This window comes from Phyllobates terribilis, unplaced genomic scaffold (genome assembly GCF_046119375.1).
Source record: "Phyllobates terribilis strain yellow unplaced genomic scaffold, ASM4611937v1 Scaffold_236__1_contigs__length_3049075, whole genome shotgun sequence".
NCBI classification, from domain to species: domain Eukaryota; kingdom Metazoa; phylum Chordata; class Amphibia; order Anura; family Dendrobatidae; genus Phyllobates; species Phyllobates terribilis.
Genome location: NW_027362996.1, coordinates 877,612 through 902,368, shown reverse-complemented (window position 1 = coordinate 902,368; position 24,757 = coordinate 877,612). Strand labels below are relative to the sequence as shown.

The 24,757-nt window shown below is 45.1% G+C and overlaps 19 non-coding genes across 19 annotated transcripts; all 19 read right to left on the bottom strand.

Moving 5' to 3' along the window:
- Window positions 1–710: 710 nt before the first annotated feature.
- On the bottom strand, window positions 711–901 carry LOC141217243 (U2 spliceosomal RNA). Its single transcript, XR_012286112.1, has one exon. It is a non-coding gene; the product is annotated as a U2 spliceosomal RNA (small nuclear RNA).
- A 1,119-nt stretch (window positions 902–2,020) lies between these two features.
- Window positions 2,021–2,211, bottom strand: LOC141217242 (U2 spliceosomal RNA). The gene has a single exon (XR_012286111.1). It is a non-coding gene; the product is annotated as a U2 spliceosomal RNA (small nuclear RNA).
- Window positions 2,212–3,331: 1,120 nt separating this feature from the next.
- On the bottom strand, window positions 3,332–3,522 carry LOC141217241 (U2 spliceosomal RNA). Its single transcript, XR_012286110.1, has one exon. It is a non-coding gene; the product is annotated as a U2 spliceosomal RNA (small nuclear RNA).
- A 1,119-nt stretch (window positions 3,523–4,641) lies between these two features.
- LOC141217240 (U2 spliceosomal RNA) lies at window positions 4,642–4,832 on the bottom strand. The gene has a single exon (XR_012286109.1). It is a non-coding gene; the product is annotated as a U2 spliceosomal RNA (small nuclear RNA).
- Window positions 4,833–5,951: 1,119 nt separating this feature from the next.
- Window positions 5,952–6,142, bottom strand: LOC141217239 (U2 spliceosomal RNA). Its single transcript, XR_012286108.1, has one exon. It is a non-coding gene; the product is annotated as a U2 spliceosomal RNA (small nuclear RNA).
- Window positions 6,143–7,261: 1,119 nt separating this feature from the next.
- LOC141217237 (U2 spliceosomal RNA) lies at window positions 7,262–7,452 on the bottom strand. Its single transcript, XR_012286106.1, has one exon. It is a non-coding gene; the product is annotated as a U2 spliceosomal RNA (small nuclear RNA).
- A 1,115-nt stretch (window positions 7,453–8,567) lies between these two features.
- LOC141217236 (U2 spliceosomal RNA) lies at window positions 8,568–8,758 on the bottom strand. The gene has a single exon (XR_012286105.1). It is a non-coding gene; the product is annotated as a U2 spliceosomal RNA (small nuclear RNA).
- Window positions 8,759–9,877: 1,119 nt separating this feature from the next.
- On the bottom strand, window positions 9,878–10,068 carry LOC141217235 (U2 spliceosomal RNA). The gene has a single exon (XR_012286104.1). It is a non-coding gene; the product is annotated as a U2 spliceosomal RNA (small nuclear RNA).
- A 1,121-nt stretch (window positions 10,069–11,189) lies between these two features.
- LOC141217234 (U2 spliceosomal RNA) lies at window positions 11,190–11,380 on the bottom strand. Its single transcript, XR_012286103.1, has one exon. It is a non-coding gene; the product is annotated as a U2 spliceosomal RNA (small nuclear RNA).
- A 1,115-nt stretch (window positions 11,381–12,495) lies between these two features.
- LOC141217233 (U2 spliceosomal RNA) lies at window positions 12,496–12,686 on the bottom strand. The gene has a single exon (XR_012286102.1). It is a non-coding gene; the product is annotated as a U2 spliceosomal RNA (small nuclear RNA).
- A 1,120-nt stretch (window positions 12,687–13,806) lies between these two features.
- LOC141217232 (U2 spliceosomal RNA) lies at window positions 13,807–13,997 on the bottom strand. Its single transcript, XR_012286101.1, has one exon. It is a non-coding gene; the product is annotated as a U2 spliceosomal RNA (small nuclear RNA).
- Window positions 13,998–15,117: 1,120 nt separating this feature from the next.
- Window positions 15,118–15,308, bottom strand: LOC141217231 (U2 spliceosomal RNA). Its single transcript, XR_012286100.1, has one exon. It is a non-coding gene; the product is annotated as a U2 spliceosomal RNA (small nuclear RNA).
- Window positions 15,309–16,428: 1,120 nt separating this feature from the next.
- On the bottom strand, window positions 16,429–16,619 carry LOC141217230 (U2 spliceosomal RNA). The gene has a single exon (XR_012286099.1). It is a non-coding gene; the product is annotated as a U2 spliceosomal RNA (small nuclear RNA).
- A 1,119-nt stretch (window positions 16,620–17,738) lies between these two features.
- Window positions 17,739–17,929, bottom strand: LOC141216332 (U2 spliceosomal RNA). The gene has a single exon (XR_012285369.1). It is a non-coding gene; the product is annotated as a U2 spliceosomal RNA (small nuclear RNA).
- A 1,122-nt stretch (window positions 17,930–19,051) lies between these two features.
- LOC141217229 (U2 spliceosomal RNA) lies at window positions 19,052–19,242 on the bottom strand. The gene has a single exon (XR_012286098.1). It is a non-coding gene; the product is annotated as a U2 spliceosomal RNA (small nuclear RNA).
- A 1,121-nt stretch (window positions 19,243–20,363) lies between these two features.
- On the bottom strand, window positions 20,364–20,554 carry LOC141217228 (U2 spliceosomal RNA). Its single transcript, XR_012286097.1, has one exon. It is a non-coding gene; the product is annotated as a U2 spliceosomal RNA (small nuclear RNA).
- Window positions 20,555–21,675: 1,121 nt separating this feature from the next.
- LOC141217226 (U2 spliceosomal RNA) lies at window positions 21,676–21,866 on the bottom strand. Its single transcript, XR_012286095.1, has one exon. It is a non-coding gene; the product is annotated as a U2 spliceosomal RNA (small nuclear RNA).
- A 1,120-nt stretch (window positions 21,867–22,986) lies between these two features.
- On the bottom strand, window positions 22,987–23,177 carry LOC141217225 (U2 spliceosomal RNA). The gene has a single exon (XR_012286094.1). It is a non-coding gene; the product is annotated as a U2 spliceosomal RNA (small nuclear RNA).
- A 1,121-nt stretch (window positions 23,178–24,298) lies between these two features.
- LOC141217224 (U2 spliceosomal RNA) lies at window positions 24,299–24,489 on the bottom strand. Its single transcript, XR_012286093.1, has one exon. It is a non-coding gene; the product is annotated as a U2 spliceosomal RNA (small nuclear RNA).
- Between the last annotated feature and the right edge of the window lie 268 nt (window positions 24,490–24,757).

Here is a 24,757-nt window from a genome sequence, read left to right as displayed (position 1 = left end):
GACACGCGCAGCCAGCGTTCCATTGCCACATTCCGTCTACTGCAGGCGGGATACCTGGATGGCTGAATGTCACTGAGAAGCTCACAGAGACCGCCATAAGCAACAGTTTAAAAGAATGCCACAGACTAATCAACCAAACTTTTTGGGTTGGTTTCTCTTTTATAGTCTGCAGGCATTAAATGAAAGAAGTCAGTGTTCCAGCAGAGGGAGACAACGTTTCAGAAAAGGCATTGTAGCAAACCAAAAAAGAAATTTTAAGCGCAGCAGAGTAACCAGCTCACATACCTGTTAGCTCAGGTGAGTTTAAAAGGCTGCTGTTGATAACAAGGGCATTTGCTAAATAGATGGTGTGTGTGCAACAATATACTGAAAGGTCAATTATATTGTGCAGCTTATCTCACCACCTGTAGTTATTTAGGTGAAAGCTCCAAAATGCTTGCCTAATATGTCTGTTTATCCAAAAGGAAGTATAGAGGGAGAGCTAGATAGATAGCATTGCATTACATTACATTACATGGCAATGCAATGCACAGTTGCTGAAGTTGAACCAAAATGAGCTTGTCATCTGGCTTCTGCAACTTTTAACATGAAAAATCCAATGAGGAGAAGAAAAGCAAAGCCAAAGAGTCCATCCCAAAATCCGACAAACAAGCAAAATGAACAAAAAGCATTGAATTCAATTCTTTCTGATTTTAGAAACTGCATTAAAGAAGGGGTGCACCGGTCCTGGAGATACTGCAATACCAGGTCAATGCGTGGAGTGGACAGAGCAAGCTCTTTTTCCATCTCCCTGTTCTAAAAATCCATTTAATATATGGTCCCCAGATAGGGGACGTATCAGATATTAAACTGATAAGAACAGATACTACACTTGATCTTAGCCAAAAGGCCGAGAAGCGATAACCAGAATTGGTTTCCGACTACGGTGCCACCCAAGGATTCTGAAAAGTCCATTTGTGGAGATGGCCACCTGGACTCCCGTTAAGAAGACATGCTGTCAACCTCTAGATCCCTCACATGCCTGCACTTTTCGGCTTGCTGCTGCTGCAATCCACGCGTTTTAGATCTGCATAACTCCACCTCTTTTAGCACAGTACCCTCAACCCCCAGCTGTTCCCACCCGCCTCAACACCGTTGGAAGGGAGGAGAACCATTTAAGGCGGGGGGGGGGTGGAACGAGCAGCTGTCTACCCTTAGCAGGAGGGTTGCTGATTAATTACCTCTCCTGCTGCTGCTGCTGCTGGCTGTCCAGCAGCAGACTGAAGGTGGCTGCTGCTGTGCGCAGGTATATAAGGCTCAGAGCCTATTATGACACGCGCAGCCAGCGTTCCATTGCCACATTCCGTCTACTGCAGGCGGGATACCTGGATGGCTGAATGTCACTGAGAAGCTCACAGAGACCGCCATAAGCAACAGTTTAAAAGAATGCCACAGACTAATCAACCAAACTTTTTGGGTTGGTTTCTCTTTTATAGTCTGCAGGCATTAAATGAAAGAAGTCAGTGTTCCAGCAGAGGGAGACAACGTTTCAGAAAAGGCATTGTAGCAAACCAAAAAAGAAATTTTAAGCGCAGCAGAGTAACCAGCTCACATACCTGTTAGCTCAGGTGAGTTTAAAAGGCTGCTGTTGATAACAAGGGCATTTGCTAAATAGATGGTGTGTGTGCAACAATATACTGAAAGGTCAATTATATTGTGCAGCTTATCTCACCACCTGTAGTTATTTAGGTGAAAGCTCCAAAATGCTTGCCTAATATGTCTGTTTATCCAAAAGGAAGTATAGAGGGAGAGCTAGATAGATAGCATTGCATTACATTACATTACATGGCAATGCAATGCACAGTTGCTGAAGTTGAACCAAAATGAGCTTGTCATCTGGCTTCTGCAACTTTTAACATGAAAAATCCAATGAGGAGAAGAAAAGCAAAGCCAAAGAGTCCATCCCAAAATCCGACAAACAAGCAAAATGAACAAAAAGCATTGAATTCAGTTCTTTCTGATTTTAGAAACTGCATTAAAGAAGGGGTGCACCGGTCCTGGAGATACTGCAATACCAGGTCAATGCGTGGAGTGGACAGAGCAAGCTCTTTTTCCATCTCCCTGTTCTAAAAATCCATTTAATATATGGTCCCCAGATAGGGGACGTATCAGATATTAAACTGATAAGAACAGATACTACACTTGATCTTAGCCAAAAGGCCGAGAAGCGATAACCAGAATTGGTTTCCGACTACGGTGCCACCCAAGGATTCTGAAAAGTCCATTTGTGGAGATGGCCACCTGGACTCCCGTTAAGAAGACATGCTGTCAACCTCTAGATCCCTCACATGCCTGCACTTTTCGGCTTGCTGCTGCTGCAATCCACGCGTTTTAGATCTGCATAACTCCACCTCTTTTAGCACAGTACCCTCAACCCCCAGCTGTTCCCACCCGCCTCAACACCGTTGGAAGGGAGGAGAACCAATTAAGGCGGGTGGGGGGTGGAACGAGCAGCTGTCTACCCTTAGCAGGAGGGTTGCTGATTAATTACCTCTCCTGCTGCTGCTGCTGCTGGCTGTCCAGCAGCAGACTGAAGGTGGCTGCTGCTGTGCGCAGGTATATAAAGGCTCAGAGCCTATTATGACACGCGCAGCCAGCGTTCCATTGCCACATTCCGTCTACTGCAGGCGGGATACCTGGATGGCTGAATGTCACTGAGAAGCTCACAGAGACCGCCATAAGCAACAGTTTAAAAGAATGCCACAGACTAATCAACCAAACTTTTTGGGTTGGTTTCTCTTTTATAGTCTGCAGGCATTAAATGAAAGAAGTCAGTGTTCCAGCAGAGGGAGACAACGTTTCAGAAAAGGCATTGTAGCAAACCAAAAAAGAAATTTTAAGCGCAGCAGAGTAACCAGCTCACATACCTGTTAGCTCAGGTGAGTTTAAAAGGCTGCTGTTGATAACAAGGGCATTTGCTAAATAGATGGTGTGTGTGCAACAATATACTGAAAGGTCAATTATATTGTGCAGCTTATCTCACCACCTGTAGTTATTTAGGTGAAAGCTCCAAAATGCTTGCCTAATATGTCTGTTTATCCAAAAGGAAGTATAGAGGGAGAGCTAGATAGATAGCATTGCATTACATTACATTACATGGCAATGCAATGCACAGTTGCTGAAGTTGAACCAAAATGAGCTTGTCATCTGGCTTCTGCAACTTTTAACATGAAAAATCCAATGAGGAGAAGAAAAGCAAAGCCAAAGAGTCCATCCCAAAATCCGACAAACAAGCAAAATGAACAAAAAGCATTGAATTCAATTCTTTCTGATTTTAGAAACTGCATTAAAGAAGGGGTGCACCGGTCCTGGAGATACTGCAATACCAGGTCAATGCGTGGAGTGGACAGAGCAAGCTCTTTTTCCATCTCCCTGTTCTAAAAATCCATTTAATATATGGTCCCCAGATAGGGGACGTATCAGATATTAAACTGATAAGAACAGATACTACACTTGATCTTAGCCAAAAGGCCGAGAAGCGATAACCAGAATTGGTTTCCGACTACGGTGCCACCCAAGGATTCTGAAAAGTCCATTTGTGGAGATGGCCACCTGGACTCCCGTTAAGAAGACATGCTGTCAACCTCTAGATCCCTCACATGCCTGCATTTTTCGGCTTGCTGCTGCTGCAATCCACGCGTTTTAGATCTGCATAACTCCACCTCTTTTAGCACAGTACCCTCAACCCCCGGCTGTTCCCACCCGCCTCAACACCGTTGGAAGGGAGGAGAACCAATTAAGGCGGGGGGGGGTGGAACGAGCAGCTGTCTACCCTTAGCAGGAGGGTTGCTGATTAATTACCTCTCCTGCTGCTGCTGCTGCTGGCTGTCCAGCAGCAGACTGAAGGTGGCTGCTGCTGTGCGCAGGTATATAAAGGCTCAGAGCCTATTATGACACGCGCAGCCAGCGTTCCATTGCCACATTCCGTCTACTGCAGGCGGGATACCTGGATGGCTGAATGTCACTGAGAAGCTCACAGAGACCGCCATAAGCAACAGTTTAAAAGAATGCCACAGACTAATCAACCAAACTTTTTGGGTTGGTTTCTCTTTTATAGTCTGCAGGCATTAAATGAAAGAAGTCAGTGTTCCAGCAGAGGGAGACAACGTTTCAGAAAAGGCATTGTAGCAAACCAAAAAAGAAATTTTAAGCGCAGCAGAGTAACCAGCTCACATACCTGTTAGCTCAGGTGAGTTTAAAAGGCTGCTGTTGATAACAAGGGCATTTGCTAAATAGATGGTGTGTGTGCAACAATATACTGAAAGGTCAATTATATTGTGCAGCTTATCTCACCACCTGTAGTTATTTAGGTGAAAGCTCCAAAATGCTTGCCTAATATGTCTGTTTATCCAAAAGGAAGTATAGAGGGAGAGCTAGATAGATAGCATTGCATTACATTACATTACATGGCAATGCAATGCACAGTTGCTGAAGTTGAACCAAAATGAGCTTGTCATCTGGCTTCTGCAACTTTTAACATGAAAAATCCAATGAGGAGAAGAAAAGCAAAGCCAAAGAGTCCATCCCAAAATCCGACAAACAAGCAAAATGAACAAAAAGCATTGAATTCAATTCTTTCTGATTTTAGAAACTGCATTAAAGAAGGGGTGCACCGGTCCTGGAGATACTGCAATACCAGGTCAATGCGTGGAGTGGACAGAGCAAGCTCTTTTTCCATCTCCCTGTTCTAAAAATCCATTTAATATATGGTCCCCAGATAGGGGACGTATCAGATATTAAACTGATAAGAACAGATACTACACTTGATCTTAGCCAAAAGGCCGAGAAGCGATAACCAGAATTGGTTTCCGACTACGGTGCCACCCAAGGATTCTGAAAAGTCCATTTGTGGAGATGGCCACCTGGACTCCCGTTAAGAAGACATGCTGTCAACCTCTAGATCCCTCACATGCCTGCACTTTTCGGCTTGCTGCTGCTGCAATCCACGCGTTTTAGATCTGCATAACTCCACCTCTTTTAGCACAGTACCCTCAACCCCCAGCTGTTCCCACCCGCCTCAACACCGTTGGAAGGGAGGAGAACCATTTAAGGCGGGGGGGGGGTGGAACGAGCAGCTGTCTACCCTTAGCAGGAGGGTTGCTGATTAATTACCTCTCCTGCTGCTGCTGCTGCTGGCTGTCCAGCAGCAGACTGAAGGTGGCTGCTGCTGTGCGCAGGTATATAAGGCTCAGAGCCTATTATGACACGCGCAGCCAGCGTTCCATTGCCACATTCCGTCTACTGCAGGCGGGATACCTGGATGGCTGAATGTCACTGAGAAGCTCACAGAGACCGCCATAAGCAACAGTTTAAAAGAATGCCACAGACTAATCAACCAAACTTTTTGGGTTGGTTTCTCTTTTATAGTCTGCAGGCATTAAATGAAAGAAGTCAGTGTTCCAGCAGAGGGAGACAACGTTTCAGAAAAGGCATTGTAGCAAACCAAAAAAGAAATTTTAAGCGCAGCAGAGTAACCAGCTCACATACCTGTTAGCTCAGGTGAGTTTAAAAGGCTGCTGTTGATAACAAGGGCATTTGCTAAATAGATGGTGTGTGTGCAACAATATACTGAAAGGTCAATTATATTGTGCAGCTTATCTCACCACCTGTAGTTATTTAGGTGAAAGCTCCAAAATGCTTGCCTAATATGTCTGTTTATCCAAAAGGAAGTATAGAGGGAGAGCTAGATAGATAGCATTGCATTACATTACATTACATGGCAATGCAATGCACAGTTGCTGAAGTTGAACCAAAATGAGCTTGTCATCTGGCTTCTGCAACTTTTAACATGAAAAATCCAATGAGGAGAAGAAAAGCAAAGCCAAAGAGTCCATCCCAAAATCCGACAAACAAGCAAAATGAACAAAAAGCATTGAATTCAGTTCTTTCTGATTTTAGAAACTGCATTAAAGAAGGGGTGCACCGGTCCTGGAGATACTGCAATACCAGGTCAATGCGTGGAGTGGACAGAGCAAGCTCTTTTTCCATCTCCCTGTTCTAAAAATCCATTTAATATATGGTCCCCAGATAGGGGACGTATCAGATATTAAACTGATAAGAACAGATACTACACTTGATCTTAGCCAAAAGGCCGAGAAGCGATAACCAGAATTGGTTTCCGACTACGGTGCCACCCAAGGATTCTGAAAAGTCCATTTGTGGAGATGGCCACCTGGACTCCCGTTAAGAAGACATGCTGTCAACCTCTAGATCCCTCACATGCCTGCACTTTTCGGCTTGCTGCTGCTGCAATCCACGCGTTTTAGATCTGCATAACTCCACCTCTTTTAGCACAGTACCCTCAACCCCCAGCTGTTCCCACCCGCCTCAACACCGTTGGAAGGGAGGAGAACCAATTAAGGCGGGGGGGGGTGGAACGAGCAGCTGTCTACCCTTAGCAGGAGGGTTGCTGATTAATTACCTCTCCTGCTGCTGCTGCTGCTGGCTGTCCAGCAGCAGACTGAAGGTGGCTGCTGCTGTGCGCAGGTATATAAAGGCTCAGAGCCTATTATGACACGCGCAGCCAGCGTTCCATTGCCACATTCCGTCTACTGCAGGCGGGATACCTGGATGGCTGAATGTCACTGAGAAGCTCACAGAGACCGCCATAAGCAACAGTTTAAAAGAATGCCACAGACTAATCAACCAAACTTTTTGGGTTGGTTTCTCTTTTATAGTCTGCAGGCATTAAATGAAAGAAGTCAGTGTTCCAGCAGAGGGAGACAACGTTTCAGAAAAGGCATTGTAGCAAACCAAAAAAGAAATTTTAAGCGCAGCAGAGTAACCAGCTCACATACCTGTTAGCTCAGGTGAGTTTAAAAGGCTGCTGTTGATAACAAGGGCATTTGCTAAATAGATGGTGTGTGTGCAACAATATACTGAAAGGTCAATTATATTGTGCAGCTTATCTCACCACCTGTAGTTATTTAGGTGAAAGCTCCAAAATGCTTGCCTAATATGTCTGTTTATCCAAAAGGAAGTATAGAGGGAGAGCTAGATAGATAGCATTGCATTACATTACATTACATGGCAATGCAATGCACAGTTGCTGAAGTTGAACCAAAATGAGCTTGTCATCTGGCTTCTGCAACTTTTAACATGAAAAATCCAATGAGGAGAAGAAAAGCAAAGCCAAAGAGTCCATCCCAAAATCCGACAAACAAGCAAAATGAACAAAAAGCATTGAATTCAATTCTTTCTGATTTTAGAAACTGCATTAAAGAAGGGGTGCACCGGTCCTGGAGATACTGCAATACCAGGTCAATGCGTGGAGTGGACAGAGCAAGCTCTTTTTCCATCTCCCTGTTCTAAAAATCCATTTAATATATGGTCCCCAGATAGGGGACGTATCAGATATTAAACTGATAAGAACAGATACTACACTTGATCTTAGCCAAAAGGCCGAGAAGCGATAACCAGAATTGGTTTCCGACTACGGTGCCACCCAAGGATTCTGAAAAGTCCATTTGTGGAGATGGCCACCTGGACTCCCGTTAAGAAGACATGCTGTCAACCTCTAGATCCCTCACATGCCTGCATTTTTCGGCTTGCTGCTGCTGCAATCCACGCGTTTTAGATCTGCATAACTCCACCTCTTTTAGCACAGTACCCTCAACCCCCGGCTGTTCCCACCCGCCTCAACACCGTTGGAAGGGAGGAGAACCAATTAAGGCGGGGGGGGGTGGAACGAGCAGCTGTCTACCCTTAGCAGGAGGGTTGCTGATTAATTACCTCTCCTGCTGCTGCTGCTGGCTGTCCAGCAGCAGACTGAAGGTGGCTGCTGCTGTGCGCAGGTATATAAAGGCTCAGAGCCTATTATGACACGCGCAGCCAGCGTTCCATTGCCACATTCCGTCTACTGCAGGCGGGATACCTGGATGGCTGAATGTCACTGAGAAGCTCACAGAGACCGCCATAAGCAACAGTTTAAAAGAATGCCACAGACTAATCAACCAAACTTTTTGGGTTGGTTTCTCTTTTATAGTCTGCAGGCATTAAATGAAAGAAGTCAGTGTTCCAGCAGAGGGAGACAACGTTTCAGAAAAGGCATTGTAGCAAACCAAAAAAGAAATTTTAAGCGCAGCAGAGTAACCAGCTCACATACCTGTTAGCTCAGGTGAGTTTAAAAGGCTGCTGTTGATAACAAGGGCATTTGCTAAATAGATGGTGTGTGTGCAACAATATACTGAAAGGTCAATTATATTGTGCAGCTTATCTCACCACCTGTAGTTATTTAGGTGAAAGCTCCAAAATGCTTGCCTAATATGTCTGTTTATCCAAAAGGAAGTATAGAGGGAGAGCTAGATAGATAGCATTGCATTACATTACATTACATGGCAATGCAATGCACAGTTGCTGAAGTTGAACCAAAATGAGCTTGTCATCTGGCTTCTGCAACTTTTAACATGAAAAATCCAATGAGGAGAAGAAAGCAAAGCCAAAGAGTCCATCCCAAAATCCGACAAACAAGCAAAATGAACAAAAAGCATTGAATTCAATTCTTTCTGATTTTAGAAACTGCATTAAAGAAGGGGTGCACCGGTCCTGGAGATACTGCAATACCAGGTCAATGCGTGGAGTGGACAGAGCAAGCTCTTTTTCCATCTCCCTGTTCTAAAAATCCATTTAATATATGGTCCCCAGATAGGGGACGTATCAGATATTAAACTGATAAGAACAGATACTACACTTGATCTTAGCCAAAAGGCCGAGAAGCGATAACCAGAATTGGTTTCCGACTACGGTGCCACCCAAGGATTCTGAAAAGTCCATTTGTGGAGATGGCCACCTGGACTCCCGTTAAGAAGACATGCTGTCAACCTCTAGATCCCTCACATGCCTGCACTTTTCGGCTTGCTGCTGCTGCAATCCACGCGTTTTAGATCTGCATAACTCCACCTCTTTTAGCACAGTACCCTCAACCCCCGGCTGTTCCCACCCGCCTCAACACCGTTGGAAGGGAGGAGAACCAATTAAGGCGGGGGGGGGTGGAACGAGCAGCTGTCTACCCTTAGCAGGAGGGTTGCTGATTAATTACCTCTCCTGCTGCTGCTGCTGCTGGCTGTCCAGCAGCAGACTGAAGGTGGCTGCTGCTGTGCGCAGGTATATAAAGGCTCAGAGCCTATTATGACACGCGCAGCCAGCGTTCCATTGCCACATTCCGTCTACTGCAGGCGGGATACCTGGATGGCTGAATGTCACTGAGAAGCTCACAGAGACCGCCATAAGCAACAGTTTAAAAGAATGCCACAGACTAATCAACCAAACTTTTTGGGTTGGTTTCTCTTTTATAGTCTGCAGGCATTAAATGAAAGAAGTCAGTGTTCCAGCAGAGGGAGACAACGTTTCAGAAAAGGCATTGTAGCAAACCAAAAAAGAAATTTTAAGCGCAGCAGAGTAACCAGCTCACATACCTGTTAGCTCAGGTGAGTTTAAAAGGCTGCTGTTGATAACAAGGGCATTTGCTAAATAGATGGTGTGTGTGCAACAATATACTGAAAGGTCAATTATATTGTGCAGCTTATCTCACCACCTGTAGTTATTTAGGTGAAAGCTCCAAAATGCTTGCCTAATATGTCTGTTTATCCAAAAGGAAGTATAGAGGGAGAGCTAGATAGATAGCATTGCATTACATTACATTACATGGCAATGCAATGCACAGTTGCTGAAGTTGAACCAAAATGAGCTTGTCATCTGGCTTCTGCAACTTTTAACATGAAAAATCCAATGAGGAGAAGAAAAGCAAAGCCAAAGAGTCCATCCCAAAATCCGACAAACAAGCAAAATGAACAAAAAGCATTGAATTCAATTCTTTCTGATTTTAGAAACTGCATTAAAGAAGGGGTGCACCGGTCCTGGAGATACTGCAATACCAGGTCAATGCGTGGAGTGGACAGAGCAAGCTCTTTTTCCATCTCCCTGTTCTAAAAATCCATTTAATATATGGTCCCCAGATAGGGGACGTATCAGATATTAAACTGATAAGAACAGATACTACACTTGATCTTAGCCAAAAGGCCGAGAAGCGATAACCAGAATTGGTTTCCGACTACGGTGCCACCCAAGGATTCTGAAAAGTCCATTTGTGGAGATGGCCACCTGGACTCCCGTTAAGAAGACATGCTGTCAACCTCTAGATCCCTCACATGCCTGCACTTTTCGGCTTGCTGCTGCTGCAATCCACGCGTTTTAGATCTGCATAACTCCACCTCTTTTAGCACAGTACCCTCAACCCCCGGCTGTTCCCACCCGCCTCAACACCGTTGGAAGGGAGGAGAACCAATTAAGGCGGGGGGGGGGGTGGAACGAGCAGCTGTCTACCCTTAGCAGGAGGGTTGCTGATTAATTACCTCTCCTGCTGCTGCTGCTGCTGGCTGTCCAGCAGCAGACTGAAGGTGGCTGCTGCTGTGCGCAGGTATATAAAGGCTCAGAGCCTATTATGACACGCGCAGCCAGCGTTCCATTGCCACATTCCGTCTACTGCAGGCGGGATACCTGGATGGCTGAATGTCACTGAGAAGCTCACAGAGACCGCCATAAGCAACAGTTTAAAAGAATGCCACAGACTAATCAACCAAACTTTTTGGGTTGGTTTCTCTTTTATAGTCTGCAGGCATTAAATGAAAGAAGTCAGTGTTCCAGCAGAGGGAGACAACGTTTCAGAAAAGGCATTGTAGCAAACCAAAATAGAAATTTTAAGCGCAGCAGAGTAACCAGCTCACATACCTGTTAGCTCAGGTGAGTTTAAAAGGTTGCTGTTGATAACAAGGGCATTTGCTAAATAGATGGTGTGTGTGCAACAATATACTGAAAGGTCAATTATATTGTGCAGCTTATCTCACCACCTGTAGTTATTTAGGTGAAAGCTCCAAAATGCTTGCCTAATATGTCTGTTTATCCAAAAGGAAGTATAGAGGGAGAGCTAGATAGATAGCATTGCATTACATTACATTACATGGCAATGCAATGCACAGTTGCTGAAGTTGAACCAAAATGAGCTTGTCATCTGGCTTCTGCAACTTTTAACATGAAAAATCCAATGAGGAGAAGAAAAGCAAAGTCAAAGAGTCCATCCCAAAATCCGACAAACAAGCAAAATGAACAAAAAGCATTGAATTCAATTCTTTCTGATTTTAGAAACTGCATTAAAGAAGGGGTGCACCGGTCCTGGAGATACTGCAATACCAGGTCAATGCGTGGAGTGGACAGAGCAAGCTCTTTTTCCATCTCCCTGTTCTAAAAATCCATTTAATATATGGTCCCCAGATAGGGGACGTATCAGATATTAAACTGATAAGAACAGATACTACACTTGATCTTAGCCAAAAGGCCGAGAAGCGATAACCAGAATTGGTTTCCGACTACGGTGCCACCCAAGGATTCTGAAAAGTCCATTTGTGGAGATGGCCACCTGGACTCCCGTTAAGAAGACATGCTGTCAACCTCTAGATCCCTCACATGCCTGCACTTTTCGGCTTGCTGCTGCTGCAATCCACGCGTTTTAGATCTGCATAACTCCACCTCTTTTAGCACAGTACCCTCAACCCCCGGCTGTTCCCACCCGCCTCAACACCGTTGGAAGGGAGGAGAACCAATTAAGGCGGGGGTGGGGGTGGAACGAGCAGCTGTCTACCCTTAGCAGGAGGGTTGCTGATTAATTACCTCTCCTGCTGCTGCTGGCTGTCCAGCAGCAGACTGAAGGTGGCTGCTGCTGTGCGCAGGTATATAAAGGCTCAGAGCCTATTATGACACGCGCAGCCAGCGTTCCATTGCCACATTCCGTCTACTGCAGGCGGGATACCTGGATGGCTGAATGTCACTGAGAAGCTCACAGAGACCGCCATAAGCAACAGTTGAAAAGAATGCCACAGACTAATCAACCAAACTTTTTGGGTTGGTTTCTCTTTTATAGTCTGCAGGCATTAAATGAAAGAAGTCAGTGTTCCAGCAGAGAGAGACAACGTTTCAGAAAAGGCATTGTAGCAAACCAAAAAAGAAATTTTAAGCGCAGCAGAGTAACCAGCTCACATACCTGTTAGCTCAGGTGAGTTTAAAAGGCTGCTGTTGATAACAAGGGCATTTGCTAAATAGATGGTGTGTGTGCAACAATATACTGAAAGGTCAATTATATTGTGCAGCTTATCTCACCACCTGTAGTTATTTAGGTGAAAGCTCCAAAATGCTTGCCTAATATGTCTGTTTATCCAAAAGGAAGTATAGAGGGAGAGCTAGATAGATAGCATTGCATTACATTACATTACATGGCAATGCAATGCACAGTTGCTGAAGTTGAACCAAAATGAGCTTGTCATCTGGCTTCTGCAACTTTTAACATGAAAAATCCAATGAGGAGAAGAAAAGCAAAGCCAAAGAGTCCATCCCAAAATCCGACAAACAAGCAAAATGAACAAAAAGCATTGAATTCAATTCTTTCTGATTTTAGAAACTGCATTAAAGAAGGGGTGCACCGGTCCTGGAGATACTGCAATACCAGGTCAATGCGTGGAGTGGACAGAGCAAGCTCTTTTTCCATCTCCCTGTTCTAAAAATCCATTTAATATATGGTCCCCAGATAGGGGACGTATCAGATATTAAACTGATAAGAACAGATACTACACTTGATCTTAGCCAAAAGGCCGAGAAGCGATAACCAGAATTGCTTTCCGACTACGGTGCCACCCAAGGATTCTGAAAAGTCCATTTGTGGAGATGGCCACCTGGACTCCCGTTAAGAAGACATGCTGTCAACCTCTAGATCCCTCACATGCCTGCACTTTTCGGCTTGCTGCTGCTGCAATCCACGCGTTTTAGATCTGCATAACTCCACCTCTTTTAGCACAGTACCCTCAACCCCCGGCTGTTCCCACCCGCCTCAACACCGTTGGAAGGGAGGAGAACCAATTAAGGCGGGGGGGGGGTGGAACGAGCAGCTGTCTACCCTTAGCAGGAGGGTTGCTGATTAATTACCTCTCCTGCTGCTGCTGCTGCTGGCTGTCCAGCAGCAGACTGAAGGTGGCTGCTGCTGTGCGCAGGTATATAAAGGCTCAGAGCCTATTATGACACGCGCAGCCAGCGTTCCATTGCCACATTCCGTCTACTGCAGGCGGGATACCTGGATGGCTGAATGTCACTGAGAAGCTCACAGAGACCGCCATAAGCAACAGTTTAAAAGAATGCCACAGACTAATCAACCAAACTTTTTGGGTTGGTTTCTCTTTTATAGTCTGCAGGCATTAAATGAAAGAAGTCAGTGCTCCAGCAGAGGGAGACAACGTTTCAGAAAAGGCATTGTAGCAAACCAAAAAAGAAATTTTAAGCGCAGCAGAGTAACCAGCTCACATACCTGTTAGCTCAGGTGAGTTTAAAAGGCTGCTGTTGATAACAAGGGCATTTGCTAAATAGATGGTGTGTGTGCAACAATATACTGAAAGGTCAATTATATTGTGCAGTTTATCTCACCACCTGTAGTTATTTAGGTGAAAGCTCCAAAATGCTTGCCTAATATGTCTGTTTATCCAAAAGGAAGTATAGAGGGAGAGCTAGATAGATAGCATTGCATTACATTACATTACATGGCAATGCAATGCACAGTTGCTGAAGTTGAACCAAGATGAGCTTGTCATCTGGCTTCTGCAACTTTTAACATGAAAAATCCAATGAGGAGAAGAAAAGCAAAGCCAAAGAGTCCATCCCAACATCCGACAAACAAGCAAAATGAACAAAAAGCATTGAATTCAATTCTTTCTGATTTTAGAAACTGCATTAAAGAAGGGGTGCACCGGTCCTGGAGATACTGCAATACCAGGTCAATGCGTGGAGTGGACAGAGCAAGCTCTTTTTCCATCTCCCTGTTCTAAAAATCCATTTAATATATGGTCCCCAGATAGGGGACGTATCAGATATTAAACTGATAAGAACAGATACTACACTTGATCTTAGCCAAAAGGCCGAGAAGCGATAACCAGAATTGCTTTCCGACTACGGTGCCACCCAAGGATTCTGAAAAGTCCATTTGTGGAGATGGCCACCTGGACTCCCGTTAAGAAGACATGCTGTCAACCTCTAGATCCCTCACATGCCTGCACTTTTCGGCTTGCTGCTGCTGCAATCCACGCGTTTTAGATCTGCATAACTCCACCTCTTTTAGCACAGTACCCTCAACCCCCGGCTGTTCCCACCCGCCTCAACACCGTTGGAAGGGAGGAGAACCAATTAAGGCGGGGGGGGGGTGGAACGAGCAGCTGTCTACCCTTAGCAGGAGGGTTGCTGATTAATTACCTCTCCTGCTGCTGCTGCTGCTGGCTGTCCAGCAGCAGACTGAAGGTGGCTGCTGCTGTGCGCAGGTATATAAAGGCTCAGAGCCTATTATGACACGCGCAGCCAGCGTTCCATTGCCACATTCCGTCTACTGCAGGCGGGATACCTGGATGGCTGAATGTCACTGAGAAGCTCACAGAGACCGCCATAAGCAACAGTTTAAAAGAATGCCACAGACTAATCAACCAAACTTTTTGGGTTGGTTTCTCTTTTATAGTCTGCAGGCATTAAATGAAAGAAGTCAGTGTTCCAGCAGAGGGAGACAACGTTTCAGAAAAGGCATTGTAGCAAACCAAAAAAGAAATTTTAAGCGCAGCAGAGTAACCAGCTCACATACCTGTTAGCTCAGGTGAGTTTAAAAGGCTGCTGTTGATAACAAGGGCATTTGCTAAATAGATGGTGTGTGTGCAACAATATACTGAAAGGTCAATTATATTGTGCAGTTTATCTCACCACCTGTAGTTATTTAGGTGAAAGCTCCAAAATGCTTGCCTAATATGTCTGTTTATCCAAAAGGAAGTATAGAGGGAGAGCTAGATAGATAGCATTGCATTACATTACGTTACATGGCAATGCAATGCACAGTTGCTGAAGTTGAACCAAGATGAGCTTGTCATCTGGCTTCTGCAACTTTTAACATGAAAAATCCAATGAGGAGAAGAAAAGCAAAGCCAAAGAGTCCATCCCAACATCCGACAAACAAGCAAAATGAACAAAAAGCATTGAATTCAATTCTTTCTGATTTTAGAAACTGCATTAAAGAAGGGGTGCACCGGTCCTGGAGATACTGCAATACCAGGTCAATGCGTGGAGTGGACAGAGCAAGCTCTTTTTCCATCTCCCTGTTCTAAAAATCCATTTAATATATGGTCCCCAGATAGGGGACGTATCAGATATTAAACTGATAAGAACAGATACTACACTTGATCTTAGCCAAAAGGCCGAGAAGCGATAACCAGAATTGGTTTCCGACTACGGTGCCACCCAAGGATTCTGAAAAGTCCATTTGTGGAGATGGCCACCTGGACTCCCGTTAAGAAGACATGCTGTCAACCTCTAGATCCCTCACATGCCTGCACTTTTCGGCTTGCTGCTGCTGCAATCCACGCGTTTTAGATCTGCATAACTCCACCTCTTTTAGCACAGTACGCTCAACCCCCGGCTGTTCCCACCCGCCTCAACACCGTTGGAAGGGAGGAGAACCAATTAAGGCGGGGGGGGGGTGGAACGAGCAGCTGTCTACCCTTAGCAGGAGGGTTGCTGATTAATTACCTCTCCTGCTGCTGCTGCTGCTGGCTGTCCAGCAGCAGACTGAAGGTGGCTGCTGCTGTGCGCAGGTATATAAAGGCTCAGAGCCTATTATGACACGCGCAGCCAGCGTTCCATTGCCACATTCCGTCTACTGCAGGCGGGATACCTGGATGGCTGAATGTCACTGAGAAGCTCACAGAGACCGCCATAAGCAACAGTTTAAAAGAATGCCACAGACTAATCAACCAAACTTTTTGGGTTGGTTTCTCTTTTATAGTCTGCAGGCATTAAATGAAAGAAGTCAGTGTTCCAGCAGAGGGAGACAACGTTTCAGAAAAGGCATTGTAGCAAACCAAAAAAGAAATTTTAAGCGCAGCAGAGTAACCAGCTCACATACCTGTTAGCTCAGGTGAGTTTAAAAGGCTGCTGTTGATAACAAGGGCATTTGCTAAATAGATGGTGTGTGTGCAACAATATACTGAAAGGTCAATTATATTGTGCAGCTTATCTCACCACCTGTAGTTATTTAGGTGAAAGCTCCAAAATGCTTGCCTAATATGTCTGTTTATCCAAAAGGAAGTATAGAGGGAGAGCTAGATAGATAGCATTGCATTACATTACATTACATGGCAATGCAATGCACAGTTGCTGAAGTTGAACCAAAATGAGCTTGTCATCTGGCTTCTGCAACTTTTAACATGAAAAATCCAATGAGGAGAAGAAAAGCAAAGCCAAAGAGTCCATCCCAAAATCCGACAAACAAGCAAAATGAACAAAAAGCATTGAATTCAATTCTTTCTGATTTTAGAAACTGCATTAAAGAAGGGGTGCACCGGTCCTGGAGATACTGCAATACCAGGTCAATGCGTGGAGTGGACAGAGCAAGCTCTTTTTCCATCTCCCTGTTCTAAAAATCCATTTAATATATGGTCCCCAGATAGGGGACGTATCAGATATTAAACTGATAAGAACAGATACTACACTTGATCTTAGCCAAAAGGCCGAGAAGCGATAACCAGAATTGGTTTCCGACTACGGTGCCACCCAAGGATTCTGAAAAGTCCATTTGTGGAGATGGCCACCTGGACTCCCGTTAAGAAGACATGCTGTCAACCTCAGATCCCTCACATGCCTGCACTTTTCGGCTTGCTGCTGCTGCAATCCACGCGTTTTAGATCTGCATAACTCCACCTCTTTTAGCACAGTACCCTCAACCCCCGGCTGTTCCCACCCGCCTCAACACCGTTGGAAGGGAGGAGAACCAATTAAGGCGGGGGGGGGGTGGAACGAGCAGCTGTCTACCCTTAGCAGGAGGGTTGCTGATTAATTACCTCTCCTGCTGCTGCTGCTGCTGGCTGTCCAGCAGCAGACTGAAGGTGGCTGCTGCTGTGCGCAGGTATATAAAGGCTCAGAGCCTATTATGACACGCGCAGCCAGCGTTCCATTGCCACATTCCGTCTACTGCAGGCGGGATACCTGGATGGCTGAATGTCACTGAGAAGCTCACAGAGACCGCCATAAGCAACAGTTTAAAAGAATGCCACAGACTAATCAACCAAACTTTTTATGTTGGTTTCTCTTTTATAGTCTGCAGGCATTAAATGAAAGAAGTCAGTGTTCCAGCAGAGGGAGACAACGTTTCAGAAAAGGCATTGTAGCAAACCAAAAAAGAAATTTTAAGCGCAGCAGAGTAACCAGCTCACATACCTGTTAGCTCAGGTGAGTTTAAAAGGCTGCTGTTGATAACAAGGGCATTTGCTAAATAGATGGTGTGTGTGCAACAATATACTGAAAGGTCAATTATATTGTGCAGCTTATCTCACCACCTGTAGTTATTTAGGTGAAAGCTCCAAAATGCTTGCCTAATATGTCTGCTTATCCAAAAGGAAGTATAGAGGGAGAGCTAGATAGATAGCATTGCATTACATTACATTACATGGCAATGCAATGCACAGTTGCTGAAGTTGAACCAAAATGAGCTTGTCATCTGGCTTCTGCAACTTTTAACATGAAAAATCCAATGAGGAGAAGAAAAGCAAAGCCAAAGAGTCCATCCCAAAATCCGACAAACAAGCAAAATGAACAAAAAGCATTGAATTCAATTCTTTCTGATTTTAGAAACTGCATTAAAGAAGGGGTGCACCGGTCCTGGAGATACTGCAATACCAGGTCAATGCGTGGAGTGGACAGAGCAAGCTCTTTTTCCATCTCCCTGTTCTAAAAATCCATATAATATATGGTCCCCAGATAGGGGACGTATCAGATATTAAACTGATAAGAACAGATACTACACTTGATCTTAGCCAAAAGGCCGAGAAGCGATAACCAGAATTGGTTTCCGACTACGGTGCCACCCAAGGATTCTGAAAAGTCCATTTGTGGAGATGGCCACCTGGACTCCCGTTAAGAAGACATGCTGTCAACCTCTAGATCCCTCACATGCCTGCACTTTTCAGCTTGCTGCTGCTGCAATCCACGCGTTTTAGATCTGCATAACTCCACCTCTTTTAGCACAGTACCCTCAACCCCCGGCTGTTCCCACCCGCCTCAACACCGTTGGAATGGAGGAGAACCAATTAAGGCGGGGGGGGGGGGTGGAACGAGCAGCTGTCTACCCTTAGCAGGAGGGTTGCTGATTAATTACCTCTCCTGCTGCTGCTGCTGCTGGCTGTCCAGCAGCAGACTGAAGGTGGCTGCTGCTGTGCGCAGGTATATAAAGGCTCAGAGCCTATTATGACACGCGCAGCCAGCGTTCCATTGCCACATTCCGTCTACTGCAGGCGGGATACCTGGATGGCTGAATGTCACTGAGAAGCTCACAGAGACCGCCATAAGCAACAGTTTAAAAGAATGCCACAGACTAATCAACCAAACTTTTTGGGTTGGTTTCTCTTTTATAGTCTGCAGGCATTAAATGAAAGAAGTCAGTGTTCCAGCAGAGGGAGACAACGTTTCAGAAAAGGCATTGTAGCAAACCAAAAAAGAAATTTTAAGCGCAGCAGAGTAACCAGCTCACATACCTGTTAGCTCAGGTGAGTTTAAAAGGCTGCTGTTGATAACAAGGGCATTTGCTAAATAGATGGTGTGTGTGCAACAATATACTGAAAGGTCAATTATATTGTGCAGCTTATCTCACCACCTGTAGTTATTTAGGTGAAAGCTCCAAAATGCTTGCCTAATATGTCTGTTTATCCAAAAGGAAGTATAGAGGGAGAGCTAGATAGATAGCATTGCATTACATTACATTACATGGCAATGCAATGCACAGTTGCTGAAGTTGAACCAAAATGAGCTTGTCATCTGGCTTCTGCAACTTTTAACATGAAAAATCCAATGAGGAGAAGAAAAGCAAAGCCAAAGAGTCCATCCCAAAATCCGACAAACAAGCAAAATGAACAAAAAGCATTGAATTCAATTCTTTCTGATTTTAGAAACTGCATTAAAGAAGGGGTGCACCGGTCCTGGAGATACTGCAATACCAGGTCAATGCGTGGAGTGGACAGAGCAAGCTCTTTTTCCATCTCCCTGTTCTAAAAATCCATTTAATATATGGTCCCCAGATAGGGGACGTATCAGATATTAAACTGATAAGAACAGATACTACACTTGATCTTAGCCAAAAGGCCGAGAAGCGATAACCAGAATTGGTTTCCGACTACGGTGCCACCCAAGGATTCTGAAAAGTCCATTTGTGGAGATGGCCACCTGGACTCCCGTTAAGAAGACATGCTGTCAACCTCTAGATCCCTCACATGCCTGCACTTTTCGGCTTGCTGCTGCTGCAATCCACGCGTTTTAGATCTGCATAACTCCACCTCTTTTAGCACAGTACCCTCAACCCCCGGCTGTTCCCACCCGCCTCAACACCGTTGGAAGGGAGGAGAACCAATTAAGGCGGGGGGGGGGGTGGAACGAGCAGCTGTCTACCCTTAGCAGGAGGGTTGCTGATTAGTCACCTCTCCTGCTGCTGCTGCTGCTGGCTGTCCAGCAGCAGACTGAAGGTGGCTGCTGCTGTGCGCAGGTATATAAAGGCTCAGAGCCTATTATGACACGCGCAGCCAGCGTTCCATTGCCACATTCCGTCTACTGCAGGCGGAATACCTGGATGGCTGAATGTCACTGAGAAGCTCACAGAGACCGCCATAAGCAACAGTTTAAAAGAATGCCACAGACTAATCAACCAAACTTTTTGGGTTGGTTTCTCTTTTATAGTCTGCAGGCATTAAATGAAAGAAGTCAGTGTTCCAGCAGAGGGAGACAACGTTTCAGAAAAGGCATTGTAGCAAACCAAAAAAGAAATTTTAAGCGCAGCAGAGTAACCAGCTCACATACCTGTTAGCTCAGGTGAGTTTAAAAGGCTGCTGTTGATAACAAGGGCATTTGCTAAATAGATGGTGTGTGTGCAACAATATACTGAAAGGTCAATTATATTGTGCAGCTTATCTCACCATCTGTAGTTATTTAGGTCAAAGCTCCAAAATGCTTGCCTAATATATCTGTTTATCCAAAAGGAAGTATAGAGGGAGAGCTAGATAGATAGCATTGCATTACATTACATTACATGGCAATGCAATGCACAGTTGCTGAAGTTGAACCAAAATGAGCTTGTCATCTGGCTTCTGCAACTTTTAACATGAAAAATCCAATGAGGAGAAGAAAAGCAAAGCCAAAGAGTCCATCCCAAAATCCGACAAACAAGCAAAATGAACAAAAAGCATTGAATTCAATTCTTTCTGATTTTAGAAACTGCATTAAAGAAGGGGTGCACCGGTCCTGGAGATACTGCAATACCAGGTCAATGCGTGGAGTGGACAGAGCAAGCTCTTTTTCCATCTCCCTGTTCTAAAAATCCATTTAATATATGGTCCCCAGATAGGGGACGTATCAGATATTAAACTGATAAGAACAGATACTACACTTGATCTTAGCCAAAAGGCCGAGAAGCGATAACCAGAATTGGTTTCCGACTACGGTGCCACCCAAGGATTCTGAAAAGTCCATTTGTGGAGATGGCCACCTGGACTCCCGTTAAGAAGACATGCTGTCAACCTCTAGATCCCTCACATGCCTGCACTTTTCGGCTTGCTGCTGCTGCAATCCACGCGTTTTAGATCTGCATAACTCCACCTCTTTTAGCACAGTACCCTCAACCCCCGGCTGTTCCCACCCGCCTCAACACCGTTGGAAGGGAGGAGAACCAATTAAGGCGGGGGGGGGGGTGGAACGAGCAGCTGTCTACCCTTAGCAGGAGGGTTGCTGATTAATTACCTCTCCTGCTGCTGCTGCTGCTGGCTGTCCAGCAGCAGACTGAAGGTGGCTGCTGCTGTGCGCAGGTATATAAAGGCTCAGAGCCTATTATGACACGCGCAGCCAGCGTTCCATTGCCACATTCCGTCTACTGCAGGCGGGATACCTGGATGGCTGAATGTCACTGAGAAGCTCACAGAGACCGCCATAAGCAACAGTTTAAAAGAATGCCACAGACTAATCAACCAAACTTTTTGGGTTGGTTTCTCTTTTATAGTCTGCAGGCATTAAATGAAAGAAGTCAGTGTTCCAGCAGAGGGAGACAACGTTTCAGAAAAGGCATTGTAGCAAACCAAAAAAGAAATTTTAAGCGCAGCAGAGTAACCAGCTCACATACCTGTTAGCTCAGGTGAGTTTAAAAGGCTGCTGTTGATAACAAGGGCATTTGCTAAATAGATGGTGTGTGTGCAACAATATACTGAAAGGTCAATTATATTGTGCAGCTTATCTCACCACCTGTAGTTATTTAGGTGAAAGCTCCAAAATGCTTGCCTAATATGTCTGTTTATCCAAAAGGAAGTATAGAGGGAGAGCTAGATAGATAGCATTGCATTACATTACATTACATGGCAATGCAATGCACAGTTGCTGAAGTTGAACCAAAATGAGCTTGTCATCTGGCTTCTGCAACTTTTAACATGAAAAATCCAATGAGGAGAAGAAAAGCAAAGCCAAAGAGTCCATCCCAAAATCCGACAAACAAGCAAAATGAACAAAAAGCATTGAATTCAATTCTTTCTGATTTTAGAAACTGCATTAAAGAAGGGGTGCACCGGTCCTGGAGATACTGCAATACCAGGTCAATGCGTGGAGTGGACAGAGCAAGCTCTTTTTCCATCTCCCTGTTCTAAAAATCCATTTAATATATGGTCCCCAGATAGGGGACGTATCAGATATTAAACTGATAAGAACAGATACTACACTTGATCTTAGCCAAAAGGCCGAGAAGCGATAACCAGAATTGGTTTCCGACTACGGTGCCACCCAAGGATTCTGAAAAGTCCATTTGTGGAGATGGCCACCTGGACTCCCGTTAAGAAGACATGCTGTCAACCTCTAGATCCCTCACATGCCTGCACTTTTCGGCTTGCTGCTGCTGCAATCCATGCGTTTTAGATCTGCATAACTCCACCTCTTTTAGCACAGTACCCTCAACCCCCGGCTGTTCCCACCCGCCTCAACACCGTTGGAAGGGAGGAGAACCAATTAAGGCGGGGGGGGGGTGGAACGAGCAGCTGTCTACCCTTAGCAGGAGGGTTGCTGATTAATTACCTCTCCTGCTGCTGCTGCTGCTGGCTGTCCAGCAGCAGACTGAAGGTGGCTGCTGCTGTGCGCAGGTATATAAAGGCTCAGAGCCTATTATGACACGCGCAGCCAGCGTTCCATTGCCACATTCCGTCTACTGCAGGCGGGATACCTGGATGGCTGAATGTCACTGAGAAGCTCACAGAGACCGCCATAAGCAACAGTTTAAAAGAATGCCACAGACTAATCAACCAAACTTTTTGGGTTGGTTTCTCTTTTATAGTCTGCAGGCATTAAATGAAAGAAGTCAGTGTTCCAGCAGAGGGAGACAACGTTTCAGAAAAGGCATTGTAGCAAACCAAAAAAGAAATTTTAAGCGCAGCAGAGTAACCAGCTCACATACCTGTTAGCTCAGGTGAGTTTAAAAGGCTGCTGTTGATAACAAGGGCATTTGCTAAATAGATGGTGTGTGTGCAACAATATACTGAAAGGTCAATTATATTGTGCAGCTTATCTCACCACCTGTAGTTATTTAGGTGAAAGCTCCAAAATGCTTGCCTAATATGTCTGTTTATCCAAAAGGAAGTATAGAGGGAGAGCTAGATAGATAGCATTGCATTACATTACATTACATGGCAATGCAATGCACAGTTGCTGAAGTTGAACCAAAATGAGCTTGTCATCTGGCTTCTGCAACTTTTAACATGAAAAATCCAATGAGGAGAAGAAAAGCAAAGCCAAAGAGTCCATCCCAAAATCCGACAAACAAGCAAAATGAACAAAAAGCATTGAATTCAATTCTTTCTGATTTTAGAAACTGCATTAAAGAAGGGGTGCACCGGTCCTGGAGATACTGCAATACCAGGTCAATGCGTGGAGTGGACAGAGCAAGCTCTTTTTCCATCTCCCTGTTCTAAAAATCCATTTAATATATGGTCCCCAGATAGGGGACGTATCAGATATTAAACTGATAAGAACAGATACTACACTTGATCTTAGCCAAAAGGCCGAGAAGCGATAACCAGAATTGGTTTCCGACTACGGTGCCACCCAAGGATTCTGAAAAGTCCATTTGTGGAGATGGCCACCTGGACTCCCGTTAAGAAGACATGCTGTCAACCTCTAGATCCCTCACATGCCTGCACTTTTCGGCTTGCTGCTGCTGCAATCCATGCGTTTTAGATCTGCATAACTCCACCTCTTTTAGCACAGTACCCTCAACCCCCGGCTGTTCCCACCCGCCTCAACACCGTTGGAAGGGAGGAGAACCAATTAAGGCGGGGGGGGGGGTGGAACGAGCAGCTGTCTACCCTTAGCAGGAGGGTTGCTGATTAATTACCTCTCCTGCTGCTGCTGCTGCTGGCTGTCCAGCAGCAGACTGAAGGTGGCTGCTGCTGTGCGCAGGTATATAAAGGCTCAGAGCCTATTATGACACGCGCAGCCAGCGTTCCATTGCCACATTCCGTCTACTGCAGGCGGGATACCTGGATGGCTGAATGTCACTGAGAAGCTCACAGAGACCGCCATAAGCAACAGTTTAAAAGAATGCCACAGACTAATCAACCAAACTTTTTGGGTTGGTTTCTCTTTTATAGTCTGCAGGCATTAAATGAAAGAAGTCAGTGTTCCAGCAGAGGGAGACAACGTTTCAGAAAAGGCATTGTAGCAAACCAAAAAAGAAATTTTAAGCGCAGCAGAGTAACCAGCTCACATACCTGTTAGCTCAGGTGAGTTTAAAAGGCTGCTGTTGATAACAAGGGCATTTGCTAAATAGATGGTGTGTGTGCAACAATATACTGAAAGGTCAATTATATTGTGCAGCTTATCTCACCACCTGTAGTTATTTAGGTGAAAGCTCCAAAATGCTTGCCTAATATGTCTGTTTATCCAAAAGGAAGTATAGAGGGAGAGCTAGATAGATAGCATTGCATTACATTACATTACATGGCAATGCAATGCACAGTTGCTGAAGTTGAACCAAAATGAGCTTGTCATCTGGCTTCTGCAACTTTTAACATGAAAAATCCAATGAGGAGAAGAAAAGCAAAGCCAAAGAGTCCATCCCAAAATCCGACAAACAAGCAAAATGAACAAAAAGCATTGAATTCAATTCTTTCTGATTTTAGAAACTGCATTAAAGAAGGGGTGCACCGGTCCTGGAGATACTGCAATACCAGGTCAATGCGTGGAGTGGACAGAGCAAGCTCTTTTTCCATCTCCCTGTTCTAAAAATCCATTTAATATATGGTCCCCAGATAGGGGACGTATCAGATATTAAACTGATAAGAACAGATACTACACTTGATCTTAGCCAAAAGGCCGAGAAGCGATAACCAGAATTGGTTTCCGACTACGGTGCCACCCAAGGATTCTGAAAAGTCCATTTGTGGAGATGGCCACCTGGACTCCCGTTAAGAAGACATGCTGTCAACCTCTAGATCCCTCACATGCCTGCACTTTTCGGCTTGCTGCTGCTGCAATCCACGCGTTTTAGATCTGCATAACTCCACCTCTTTTAGCACAGTACCCTCAACCCCCGGCTGTTCCCACCCGCCTCAACACCGTTGGAAGGGAGGAGAACCAATTAAGGCGGGGGGGG